The sequence below is a fragment of the Lygodium microphyllum genome, chromosome 15 (genome assembly GCF_053477565.2).
Source record: "Lygodium microphyllum isolate KBCC chromosome 15, Lygodium_microphyllum_v1.1.10, whole genome shotgun sequence".
In the NCBI taxonomy this organism is placed as follows: Eukaryota; Viridiplantae; Streptophyta; class Polypodiopsida; order Schizaeales; family Lygodiaceae; genus Lygodium; species Lygodium microphyllum.
This window is the reverse complement of record NC_141149.1, coordinates 45047411-45060167: the sequence shown is the minus strand read 5'-3', so window position 1 is coordinate 45060167 and position 12757 is coordinate 45047411.

The following is a 12757-nucleotide window of genomic DNA, read 5'->3' as shown; positions in this document are numbered from 1 at the left end:
AGGAATCCAATTCTTTGTTGACTTTGTAGTCATGAAGGGAGTGGACTATGACATCCTGCTAGGCCCTGGATACATAAATGCGAGGGTCATGGAGGATTGGGGCAACCATCTTATCTTCCTGGGCAATCGAACGGAGGCCATAAGAGTGGAGATGGACACATGGAAGTTTACGCCTGTCAACTTGGATGCCATCTCCACCATGTTGAAGGGTGATGGATAGACTAGGGGATCCTATGGGGCCCTTACCAAGTATATCCCGTGCCCTGAGGATGAGTGAGACGACTGGATGCATGTTCTTGTACCATCGACCTACCGTTCTCAGACACTGAGGAGTACAAACAAGCCATCAAGGCAAATGGCAAGCTCAAGGACATACCCTAAATGTCAGTCTGCATGATGACCGAAAACCTACGCGAAAGACCAAATGCTGTCACGTTTTGAGCCCTGAATAATAGACGAGAGCTCCTAGAGATCTTAGGATATTTGACAGACAAATCAAATGGAAATCTAGGAATGAATCTCAAGCCACTCCAAGGCCTCTTAAACAAGCCTGAATGGTGATGGTCCAAAGTGCACGATTTAAACTTGAGGTACAATTGGGCCTTAATGCTTGACCAACAAGAAGAGATATGTCAAAACTTGGAGAATGATGAGCAATTGGAAAAAGATAGCTTTGACAATGAATATGAGGACCATTGTTCCTTCAATGATGAGAGCGAAAGGGACATCGATACCCTAGAATACAACACTAGGGGATGTATAATTGAACAAATACGAGTAGACCCTAGACCATGTAAGCAGAGCGCCCTTAGAGTAGAGAAAGGAGTCAAACACAAGGACTTCGATCAAACTTGGTTGGAGCACACATGTGCAATCGACTATGAGAAGGCATGTCTAGCCCAACTGAGTGATGCACCACTGTTGCGAATGAACTCACCTTCTGAGCTACCACCACCAGGAGAGAGCCCCTCTTTTAGCGAAGACGGAGGGTTCAATTCTGAATCGAAAGTCAGCTCAGATAGTGATCCTGAAATACCTCAACCCTCCAAGACTAGACACACCAAGGGGGACCTACACGTCCACCTAAGACGCTGACGGTTAAGGGAGGAACGACGGAAGCTACCTAAAGAAATGTAGATAGAAGAGCAATAAAAATCACAAGACTTGCCAAAACAATTCATGAAGTTCAAAAATGGAGATAGGGTGGTGATCTTGCTGGGAGCCAAATGATAGGGGTAAGCAAGTAAACCAATCGAGGGCCTGCCAAGGTCAAGGAGGTCAATTTAGCCAGGGAAGGGGAGACCCCACGACCTATCTTTATAGCCGATGACTTGACTAAGGAAGATGAAGTAGGTCTCATTGCTCTCTTTTGGGAGTATATAGACGTCTTTGCTTGGTCCCTAGAAGAGCTCAAATGGGTAGACCTGAGTGTGGTGACTCAAAACATACCCATGATACCTATCGCAACACTAGTCAAGCAACGCGATTGTATCCCATGAATCCAAAGCATGCCCATGCCGTCAATGAAGAAATTGACAAGCTAATGAGAGTAGGATTCATCTATGAAATTGAACACATGGACTGGGTTTTCTCCATAATCATCGTATTAAGGAAGAATGGAAAGATTAGAGTGTGTGTCAATACAAGAAGGTAAACACAGCTACAAAGAGGCTTGATTTTAATAATTTTAATTTTTATCAGTTATCCACTGCCATACACCAAGCACATGCTTGAGAGAGTGGCTAGCAAAGAGGCCTACAATTTCCTGGATGGCTTCTCTAGATACAATTAGGTGCAAGTACATCCTAACAATAGGCATAAAACCGCATTCGCTACTACTGAATGGGGTGTCTTTGCCTACATAGTCATGCCTTTTGGGTTGACTGATGCCCCGGCCACCTTTCAACGACTGAGAAAGGAGTTAGAGGTCCTCATGGATGAGCAAGAACACTTAAACTGACTCCAAGCGGTCTTTGAACGATGCCAACTATACCATCTCTCATTGAACCCCTTAAAGTGCCAATTTTGGATGAAGCATGGATGTATCCTAGGACACATGGTGTCGAAGAATGGCATTGCCACAGATTTCTCAAAGATCAAGTTCATTGTCAATCTCCCACCCCAACTGATTTCAAGGGTGTTCAATGCTTCTTAGGACATATAGGGTGTTATTGATGGTTCGTAGTGAACTATGCATTAATTGCTAGACCTCTATACAAGCTGTTGATCATATTCAAATGGATCGAGGAATGCCAACGTGCATATGAGGAACTGAAAAAGGCTCTAACCACAACACCAATTCTACAGTCATGTTTCAAGTGCACATTGATGCTTTGAAATTCATCGTAAGAGCTATGTTGTGCCAGTCTGGTGAACACAACCTGGATTACCCAATGAGCTTTACTAGCAGACAACTCATTGAGACCAAAATAAATTACTCAACAACTGAGAGAGAGGGCTTGTCCATGGTGTTTGCTCTAAAGAAAATTTGACATTATATTTTGGCTATGTCTTTTTCTTTCTTTGTTGACCAGCAAGCCTTGTTGTATCTTGTTAGCAAACCATGCACTATAGGATGCATTGCTAGATGACTTCTTCTACTTTTGGAGTTTGACTTCTCCATGGTGGTGTGTAAAGGGAAGCAGCATTATATGTCTGACCATCTATCCCATATCCCCACAGGAGAAGCGGCTGGACGAGGCATTGTGGATGAACTGCTAGACGCACATCTATTCTGCCTATCCAGCGAAACGGACTTGTTTAGAGCTAACATGATGCCGTATTGGGGAGATGACATAGTTCAAGTGCTTGAACACAGACTACTGGAACGACCGATAGAAAAGCCTGACTTAGGCGGCTCATCCTGAAGATCCAACCCTATCAATTGATAGCAGTGTTGGGGCAAGATGGCTTACTGTGTAGATGTGTGTGTGAGCATGAGATGCATGATGTACTGATGAAGGCACACGATGGAATCGTAGGAGGAAATTTTAGCAAAGACACGAAAGCCTACAAAGTGTTGCAGTCCCAACTGTGGTGGCCTACCCTCTTCCGAGATGTGGCACGATTTGTGAAGCATTCTGATGAGTGCCAACAGACCGAGGTCCTGATTCGTAAGGATCACATGGAGCTAATCCCAATTATTGCATGACAACCCTTCAAGAAATGGGGGATTGACTTCATTGGACCCATTAGTCCTGTGGCACAGTATTCACAAGCCAAATACATCATTGTGGCCCCACCGCCTATCTAACAAAATGGGCAGAAGCATGACCTATGAGAAAGAATGACACTAGGACTACTGCTAAGTTCCTATGGGAGCAAGTGATCTCATGGTTCAGCTGCCCCATCAAACTAGTTGGTGACCAAGGCACTTACTTCATCAATGAAGTGATAGCTCACCTCCTGTCCTCCCTCCTAATCATCCATAGGAAATCTTTGCCTTATTACCCTAAGGAAAACGGTCAAGGCGAATCCACAAATAAAATCTTAGTGAACGTCCTAACCAAAGTCATATATGCTTTGCACAGTGATTGGGATAACAAGTTCATGGCGGCCTTGTGGGCCTACTGCATGGCTGTAGGACAGACCCCCTTCAGATTGACCTATGGGACGAAGGCAATTCTACCCTTGAAATTCTTTGTACCTAGCCTCAGGATAGCCCTTCAGGAGAGATGGGATGGGAAGAAGGCACGGACAGAACACTTAATTGAACTCAAACGCTTATAAAAAACCTAGTTTCTAGCCACCCATGCACTAATATGTGAGAAGGCAAGATGCAAATGCTAGTTTGACAATCATGTTAAGTATCGCAACTTTGAATAGGGTGATTTAGTACTCTGTATTCAGTGAAAGGACATAAGAAAAATCTGAAGTTTCGGGGGCTAAGGCCTTTTACGGTTCAAACCATCAGTCGAATTGGCAATGTAGAGCTCAAAACCATGGAAAGTGAGGGCATAGGATTCTTCAATGGTAGCCGCATAAAGAAGTACTTCCCTCCCACACACCCATTGCATGAGCCTCCAATTCTGGCACCCCCTATCCAAGTACAAGTGGCCAATCTCACTGAGATGGACGATGAGGATGAGGAAGTTGTAGAACCAGCTTACCTAAGCATGATAATCACTGCCAAGCACACATGCACCATTAGTGCATTGATCGATGAGGGAGCTGATTTTAATATCTTAACCCATGACCATTGGACCCAAATTGGCAAACCAAAGTTACTTCAACCCTTATGGAGGCTGACCCTACACATGTTTGGGAAAGTGTAAGGTTGCAGTTTCTATTGAGTCTGAAAGCATGCCGATGATCTTCTATGTGTTGCCCAACAATAAAGCTGCACGCACAGAATCATTGTTAGGACGAACCTTTAAGAAACGAGCTCATTTCCATATCGACTACAAATCGCAACATGTCCACCTAGCTACGAACAACATCAGCATATGTTAACCCCAACACGAAGAAAGAAAAATGAAATAAAAAAGACGCAGGGCAAAGGCGGAAAAAAGGTAGCCCAACTGAAGAAAGAAGAGGAGAAAAGGCCAAAAGCGTAAGGGCAACCTTAAAAAGTCCAAGGCAAATGCAAAAGGGGAAAGGTGCATTTTAAAATACAAAGGTGCACCTTGAAATCTTGTAAAAGTGTGCTAGGTGGTGGAAAATCCGGAAAGCTAAAACAGAAGACAAAGACAAAGGCCAAGGCAAAGAGAAACGGAAGACAAAGGTGCACAAGGAAAAGCACAAGTCAAATATTTTGTAAAAGAGCGCAAGCGCATCATGGTTTAATTCAAGGAGCGCCGGGCTCTCACCTGTGCAATTTGTAAATATAAACGGGCGGTGGAAAGGAAGCTAGGAAGACAGAAGAACAATGGGAAAAAGGGCCTAGGCTACGGTCGGCTATGTAAAAAAGGGGAAAAGGGGATGACCGCCCAAAAAGGGATTTAGGGTTTTGTATATAAAGTTGAAAAGTGAATGAGAAGCTCATTCTTGTGTATGGCAAAAAGTGGCTCTCCTCTTCTTCTTCTTCTTCTTGTTCTTGCTTGCTTGAGCTTGTGCTTGAGAGAGGGAGTGTGAGAGTGTGAGGGTGAGGGACCCTGGGGTGGAGAAGCTCTCCATCTTCTCCTCTCTCCTTCTCTTCTCTTCTCTTCTCATTCTATTGCTCTAGCGGTGATGGAGCTTAGAGCGTGGAGCTTGAGGATGGAGCTTGCTTGAAGCTTGCACTGGGATCGTGGAGCTACCAAAGTGCGCGGGAGAGGAGGTAACTCGAACGACATGGAGGTAAGCTCACTACACCCGCAGATATGGATGGCACGTTGGCTATGTGAGAGGTAGCCATTAGTGCTTGGCTTGGAACGCTTGAAACAATAAGTGGAATAGGAATAAGATGCAAAAATTTACCATTTCTTGTTGTAGACTTTACTCCTGACACCTCTGTATAGTTTATGTGGTGCGAAGTTTCTAAGGGCCAGTAGTCGCGATGTTGATTTCTCAATTATCAATCTATCCATAATTTTGGTGTGGGATAATTTTTAAAATACTAAACTGTATCGAAATGTGATGAAACTTCACACGCACACTCGTTAGGTGGCCAAGAGCCCAAATTATTATTTTTTGGAAAAAAAAGTACATGCAGACTCCTGGCCCAAAGTTTGGCATCTAGAAAGTGGCTCTCCAGATGCCAGATTTCGGACCAGGGATCTGCAGGCACTTTTTTTTCAAAAAAGAAAATTTGGGCTCTTGGCCACCTAACGGAGACTTTGGAGCAGGGGTCTGCAGGCACTTAAAAAAAAAAAAGGGCTCTTGGCCACCTAATGAGTGCGCCTGTGAAGTTTCATCGCATTCCGATAAAAGATTATGGATTTACGATCACACTATGGACAGTGCATATGAAGTTGCATTAACCCAATTTTGGGGTTTAAATGGGTTAAAAGTTCATTCTTCTTCTCATTTTCACATCTTGATTTCTTTGCTTCCTCCATTTTCACATCCCCAACCCATGTCTTCTCCGTCTTGCCCTCCTTGAGCTTGCATGGCATGCACCAAGAAAGCATGTCACCATTTTGGCCCCGGGAAGCCATCACGCCAAGGCCCACCACCTAGAGCACAAGGTGGAGCCTCCTCTAGTGTAGCAACAAGTGCTCCCCATAGAGCACAAGGACCACCACAGAAGAAGAGGAGATGGAAACCAGGCATTGTCGCCCTTCGAGAGATAAGGAGAATCCAATGCGGATACGAGCTTCTCATCCCGAAAAGTTCTTTTCATAAGGTTGTTTGAGAAGTCATGCAAGACTTGGAGCTGAAGGGGATAGGAAGATTTTGGGCACGAGTGCGGGATGGCCCACTAGGAGGAAGGTGGACTGTTGCAGCTATGGAGGCCCTATAAACAGCTCGAGAGGGGTTTCTCATCGACTTGTTCGATGATACACAACTTGCAGCCATCCATGCAAAGCGTGTCACAATCACAGATAAAGACATGAACTTTATCATTCGGCTTTGATACGGCAAGGGGACTCCGCCATAGTTTACTAGATTATTGATGTAAGGTTTGTAATGAGTGTTACAATGCCATAACATCTTGGAAAGCCAAAAAATTTTGTATACTCTTCCACATTGGAATATTTATTTATATATACATAATATCTCATGCAATGTGTATTGAATTCAAATAATTGAGTAAAGTTGTTTTGTTTTGTTTCTTGAAACGCATGACTCTTAATTTTTGTTTAACGTACAAACACATCAAAAGTAGTAATACGTATGGATACAAGTTACGTTATTACTTATGCACAATCGCAAGTGCAGTACTACACATTGAATTATGTTAATATATGTGGACGTGTCATTCACATACCACACATTATCGTCACACTTACACAATCACAAGTGCAGTACTACGCATTGAATTATGTTAACGTATGAGAATGCGTCATTCATGTACTACACATTATCGTCACACTTATACGAACCACACATTTATTTAATAAATATTTATTTGTAGAGACAAAGTAAAGTATCTTATATTAGTTAAGAAAAATACATGTGATGACTGTTAGTGATGATAGATACAAAAAGCCGATAGCCAACAAGAACTCTCAATTGTTCCTTGGCTTTTTCATCGGTGGAGAGGAGGGGCCAGCTTCCGATGAAAATATAATTTCCTTCTTTGCTTCAAAAATGATGCGCTCCCCCTTCAGCTCTTTCTCCAAGCGAAGCGGATCTGACACTTTAGCGAGGTCACCTAATGTAGCAAGCACACACATTGCTTGGTCAAACAAGTAAAGAAGCTTTGACCGCTTGATTAGCACCACCTTCTCCAAGCTAGATGTCTCAGGTATCGCTCGAAAAGGTCCAAACTTGGTCAAAGCTTGAATTTTCATGATTATTTCTTGCCCTCCTAGTGAGCACTTCTTATGGAAGACCACCAAATCTGCAACAAGGTTACCAATATACTCCTTCAGAGCTGAATCCTTATGTCGATTTGCATGTCGAGCTCCTCCTTGCCTTGATGCAAACTCATCTATATACAGTATGTCCCGAATGACAAAGTCAAATCAAAAAATATATTTAACGACTAACCTAGAGTTATCAGAAAGCGATGAAACTTGACGGTAGGGTGCGTCGGATCTCTGGGAGTCCACTGATGAAATATTGGTAAAAAATGATGCTTGCAGCTGCCCTATCTGAAGTCTGGTGTGTGGGGGGGGGGGGCCCAGACGCTAGACTTTAGACATGGCAGTTGCAAGCATCATTTTTGGCCAAGATTTCACCCCCCAGGCACCAGACTTCGGACAGGGCAGTTGCAAGCATCATTTTTGGCGAAGATTTCACCGGTGGACTCTAGGGGACCCAACGTACCCTACCATCAAGTTTCATTGCATAAAAATATATGGTAGTTAGAAATCTCACCTTCTCTAGATCATATTGTATCTTCATTTCCTCGTGTGTCAGGGAGGCACCTCTTTGGGCAGAGGGATCTACAAACTCCTTGGTAGGAAGTTGGGGCCTTGGTCCGAACAAAATCATGCTGTAGTGCTTCAAATTCAGCATCTGGCACAATGTAATCTTCTTCAACCAAGGTAATAAGCTCCTATGCTGCTATGATCGTACTCACAGTTATCTAAGCTTGTGCCATCATATCTTCTAATCTTTGCCATTGTTGGATGCACATCCATGTAATCATAATCGATCAGGTCTTCCATTGAATTCTTGACTAGGATAGAAAACAACTCTTCTTCCTTCATTTCCAAGTATTGCAGTACATCTGATAGAAGAAAGTATTGTACACCATCTACTTCAATGGGTGTCAAGGAGGCAAGGTTGGGTTTGTTGACTTGTGCCTGTTCTAAAGAAGATGGCACCATGAGAGCCAACCCTTGCTCTGCCACCACTCGATGTTCCTCTTCAACATTTATGAGCTCTTCAATCGGTTCTTCTCCAGTGTATGTGATAGAAACAACATGTGGAGTTGTATCTTCATCGCTCTCCTCCTCTAGGGGTGTATCCAATGCAAGGAGGTAAATTGCCAATGAGCAATCACACTCCATGAGATCCAAAGGTGATGTATCTGGTGCACTTTCCATGGGAACAATGCATACTCTATGCGAAGGATCCACATGGGCCAGACACCTATTCACCACTCTTTGGTTTTTCTTCCTTGCCTGAAATACCATGAGCTATTCCAGAGGCACCCAAGTCATGTTGGATCCCTCGATGGAGTATGTGCATGTAGCAATGGTGCTCACAAAGTCTTTCAAAACCTGAAGGGGGGGATCTAGTGATGAGAGCACGCTTTCAAGGTTGAAGTTCTTAGAGAAAACCTGGAATATCTCGTCATCCTGGTTGGCAAAGATAGTCTCATGGATCCACTCATCAAAGTGTGTGCGAGCATCCATCGTAGCAGGTAGGAGGGATGTGTTGGATATAAAGAGATGAAGAGAGAAAGTGTGAAATGAAACAATGAAACAAGAACTAAACTAGTTCTACCTTAAAAACCTTAAGTTTTAAACCATTAAGGGTTGTTTGCATACGATATTTAGTTATGGCTTTACTTACATCTTTATAAAGTTTACGTGTATATATAAATGTGTTGATGTGAAAAGTGCATAACAAGTGTATGATTTTGCATAAATACCATAATATTTAAATATTGCAAGTTTGTAAGTGACAATATTCTATTGGTAAAAAAAATCCAAAAATTTATAGGTGTTGGATATTACAACTTGTGGTGTTGGGATTTTTAGGGACACTCTACAATTTCTAAAATATGTGAAGCCACACACTTTTTACTGGTAACAGTATCCTCAACTTGGCTTTGAATTTTCCTACCATGTAGTTTAAAATAGAAGCTAACAGGTGGATTCTACATTAACATTGTAATTTCCTGTTGCATTATACTCAAGGATGGCTATCAATTACCCTCTTATGTGAAGGTCTCACATGCCAATTTTCCACAGATAGTGTCTATAGACAGATGAGCAGAGGGCTGAGATGTCCAAGATCTCTTATGCATCAGCCATGGGCAGTTTGATGTATACCGTGATAGCCACTTGTCCAAATATTGCCTTTCCAGTTCGTGTTGTGACACGCTATATGGCTACACCTGGCAAGAAACATTGGGATGCCGTGAAGGGTATCATGAGATACTTGAAAGACACAACATATATATGTATTTGCTATGGTAGCCAAGATATTGGAGTTATGGGATACAGAGACTCCGATTATGTAGGACATGCAGATAGTACAAAGTCCACTTCTAGCTATGTATTCATCTATGCTAGAGGTACTGTCTCTTGGATGTCCAGGGTTCAGAAGTGTACAACTCTCTCTACCATTGAGGCTGAGTATGTTGCAGCCATTGAGGCTTGCAAGAAGGCCATATGGTTGGGACGTTTGGTTCATGACCTTGGGATTGATTCTATACATATGCTGCATTTAGATTCTATGAGTGCTATTCAATTAGCCAAGAATCCGATCTTCCATGCGAAGACAAAACACATTGAGGTGAGGTATCACTTCATACGTGGGGTTGTGGAGGAAAAGTCTATTGACCTTGTCAAGATCTCCCTTGACAAAAATCTTGGAGATTTGCTCACGAAAAGCCTCACTATTGAGTGCTTTGCCTTCCTCAAGAGATTGATGGGCATTGGATGAGTTGACTAGGGCAGATTCACCTTTAAGTGGGAGGTTGTTGGGGATAAATGTGCCTTTGCCTAGCTGCCCGTGTATTACTACACTGACAGTACCCGCCACTGCACATTGCAGGTGGCGGGTGCTTATCACCGTCACTTTATTCTTTAGCTACCAAATCATGTATGTCACTTTGCTTCTTATCTAAGATCATGAGAAGTATCTACCTCTACCCCAAATGAACTCAAACCATGGCAAGGTGCAATTGTCAAGCCCCTCCATCCCTTTGCTCTACTCAAACCCATATCCTTGGCATCATCTTCATCATGCCTTTGCCTCCATCCTCCCATGAATTCTTTGTTGTCACTCTTATGCCATCTTTTTCCTCCTCCCTTAACCATGGCAATTTATTCTTTTCCTTCAATTCCCTTCATTGTGAGAAAATAGGAAGCAATAATGCTAGAGTGTAGAAAAGTGGAATAGTTGATTGAAGACTTGATACCTCATTCAAGAATATGGAACCCTTGAGTCTATGCACATATCGAATCTCAATAGCATAGAATGGCCATTGTGTAGTAGCGACATTTTGCACATGTGTAGCACAAAAATTTCAGCAGACATATTGAATTCTATGAAGCCAAGCACCGGCTCAAAGAATTTACATCTAAGCTGGTTCATACTGATTGTAATTTTTGCACACATTTCAAGGAATGTAATGGTTTGAGACGTACCAAAAGCACGTACGTCATAAAAAATACATCAGAGGATTATGTAACAAGGATTCTAGGCAAAACTTGGACATAAAAAATAACTCATAGTGCTGACACAATGGAGTGTCGAGTTACAACAAGGGACATGACTTTTAGGTAAAAAATTTCTCTCTTAGTTGACTATTATCTTACTTTGGGATGAATCGGCTAACTTTCCTTTCCAATTACAGGTACTTTGTCACACGACAAACTTTATGCCTAGTGTTCAAGTATCGTAGATGGAGGATACTCAAGGGTAAATGGTTGTGCCTTGATCAAGACATGCGTGAAAGTACATCTGCAGATGTTACTGTCATTTGTGAGGGCCGCGAGCCCCAAGTGTTGCAAATGGAGGATGATGGACCGCCTGGCTAGATGAGTCCGCACGTCTACACTTAGCATGTTGGTGGTCATTATGATATTCACATGGCCACTAACTTATCACTTATTATATTTTGTTTGTTACACCTATCTACAGCTGGCAAAGATATAATGCAAGTCGATTAGTGTAGTCGGTTATGCATTGTTTGACTTAGAATGCCACTTTCCTTTATGTTGTATCTTATCTATACTTTGTGTACATTGTATAGTGTGTGGAATAAGAAGAAGAAACTAGCAAGAATACGTTTTGGCCTCCATCTCTCTTCTTTTGTTCTTGAGCGAGCTTCCTCTTGTGTATACAGTGTGTGTTTGGCACAGCAACTCAAGCACATCTCCCCGTCATGTGATTCTTGACATGGTATCAGAGCCGCGCCATTGAGAGAGGCTGATTTTGAAGGCTGAAGTGAAGGAGAAGAAGCAAGGTTTGAGCAAGCAAGCAACGGGTAAGAAGCTCTCCCATTCTTTCACTCTCTCTCTTGGATAGTGCTTGTGGAGGCACTGGAAGGGCTTTCTTGCAGTTATTTTGGGCATCTGAGGCCGTTTTAGGCCCCATTTTAGAGCCGCAAGGTTGCAGACAACAGTTTCAGGGTACACTGTGATTTCGGCTATGTTGACCGAAAGTGGGTGCGCATGTTACATATTGCGAATCTGTAATTTTTGAGGTGTTTTCAAGAAGCAAACATAAGGTTTATCTGCAAACAAGTTGCAGATTACATGTACTATTGAGCAATCAGTAAAAAAAAGGTTGCTTGGTGAATTGCTATGCACGTGTTGTGAAAGATTGCAGAAGACTAGCTTGCTATGTTGTATCCTTGTTTGTGATAATGGCAGAGAACAGTGGAATCCCATTATTGAGAAGCTCGACAAGAACAACTACCCTTCATGGAAGTTTCATGTGACGAACTTCCTCATTGGAAAGGGCCTTTATGAGTTTATTTCAGGTGAAGAAAAGGAGCCAGACTAGGCATCCATCCAACTGCAGATGAGTTAAAAGCATGGAAAGAGTGGAATGCAAAAGACAAAAAGTTGATGTACTGGCTATCTGCAATCATTGATAATACTATGCTGGGACATATCAGGAATGCAAAAACTTCACATGCAGCTTGGAAAATTTTTGAGTGCATGTTTTCAGTAAATACAAAGGCACAAAAGATTCAACTCAAGCAAGAGTTGAATGCCTTGAAGAAAGGAAAAATGTCTGTCAATGAGTATGTGTTGAAGGTGAGGAGCATTACAGATGCTTTAGCAGTGATTGATGCAATGTTGGATGATGATGATTTGGTTTCATCCACTCTGAGTGGCCTTAACAATGAGAAGGCATGGAAATCATTTGTTACTTCAATATATGTATGGAATCCATTTCCAGATTTTGATGAGCTAATCTCTCTCATGATTACTGAAGAGATCAATATACAGGGTGATTCCTCTGAAAGAAATGGTGAACAAGTCCAAACATTTTACTCGAGTTCAGGAAGGGGACATGGTATATTCTCCTCGAGAGG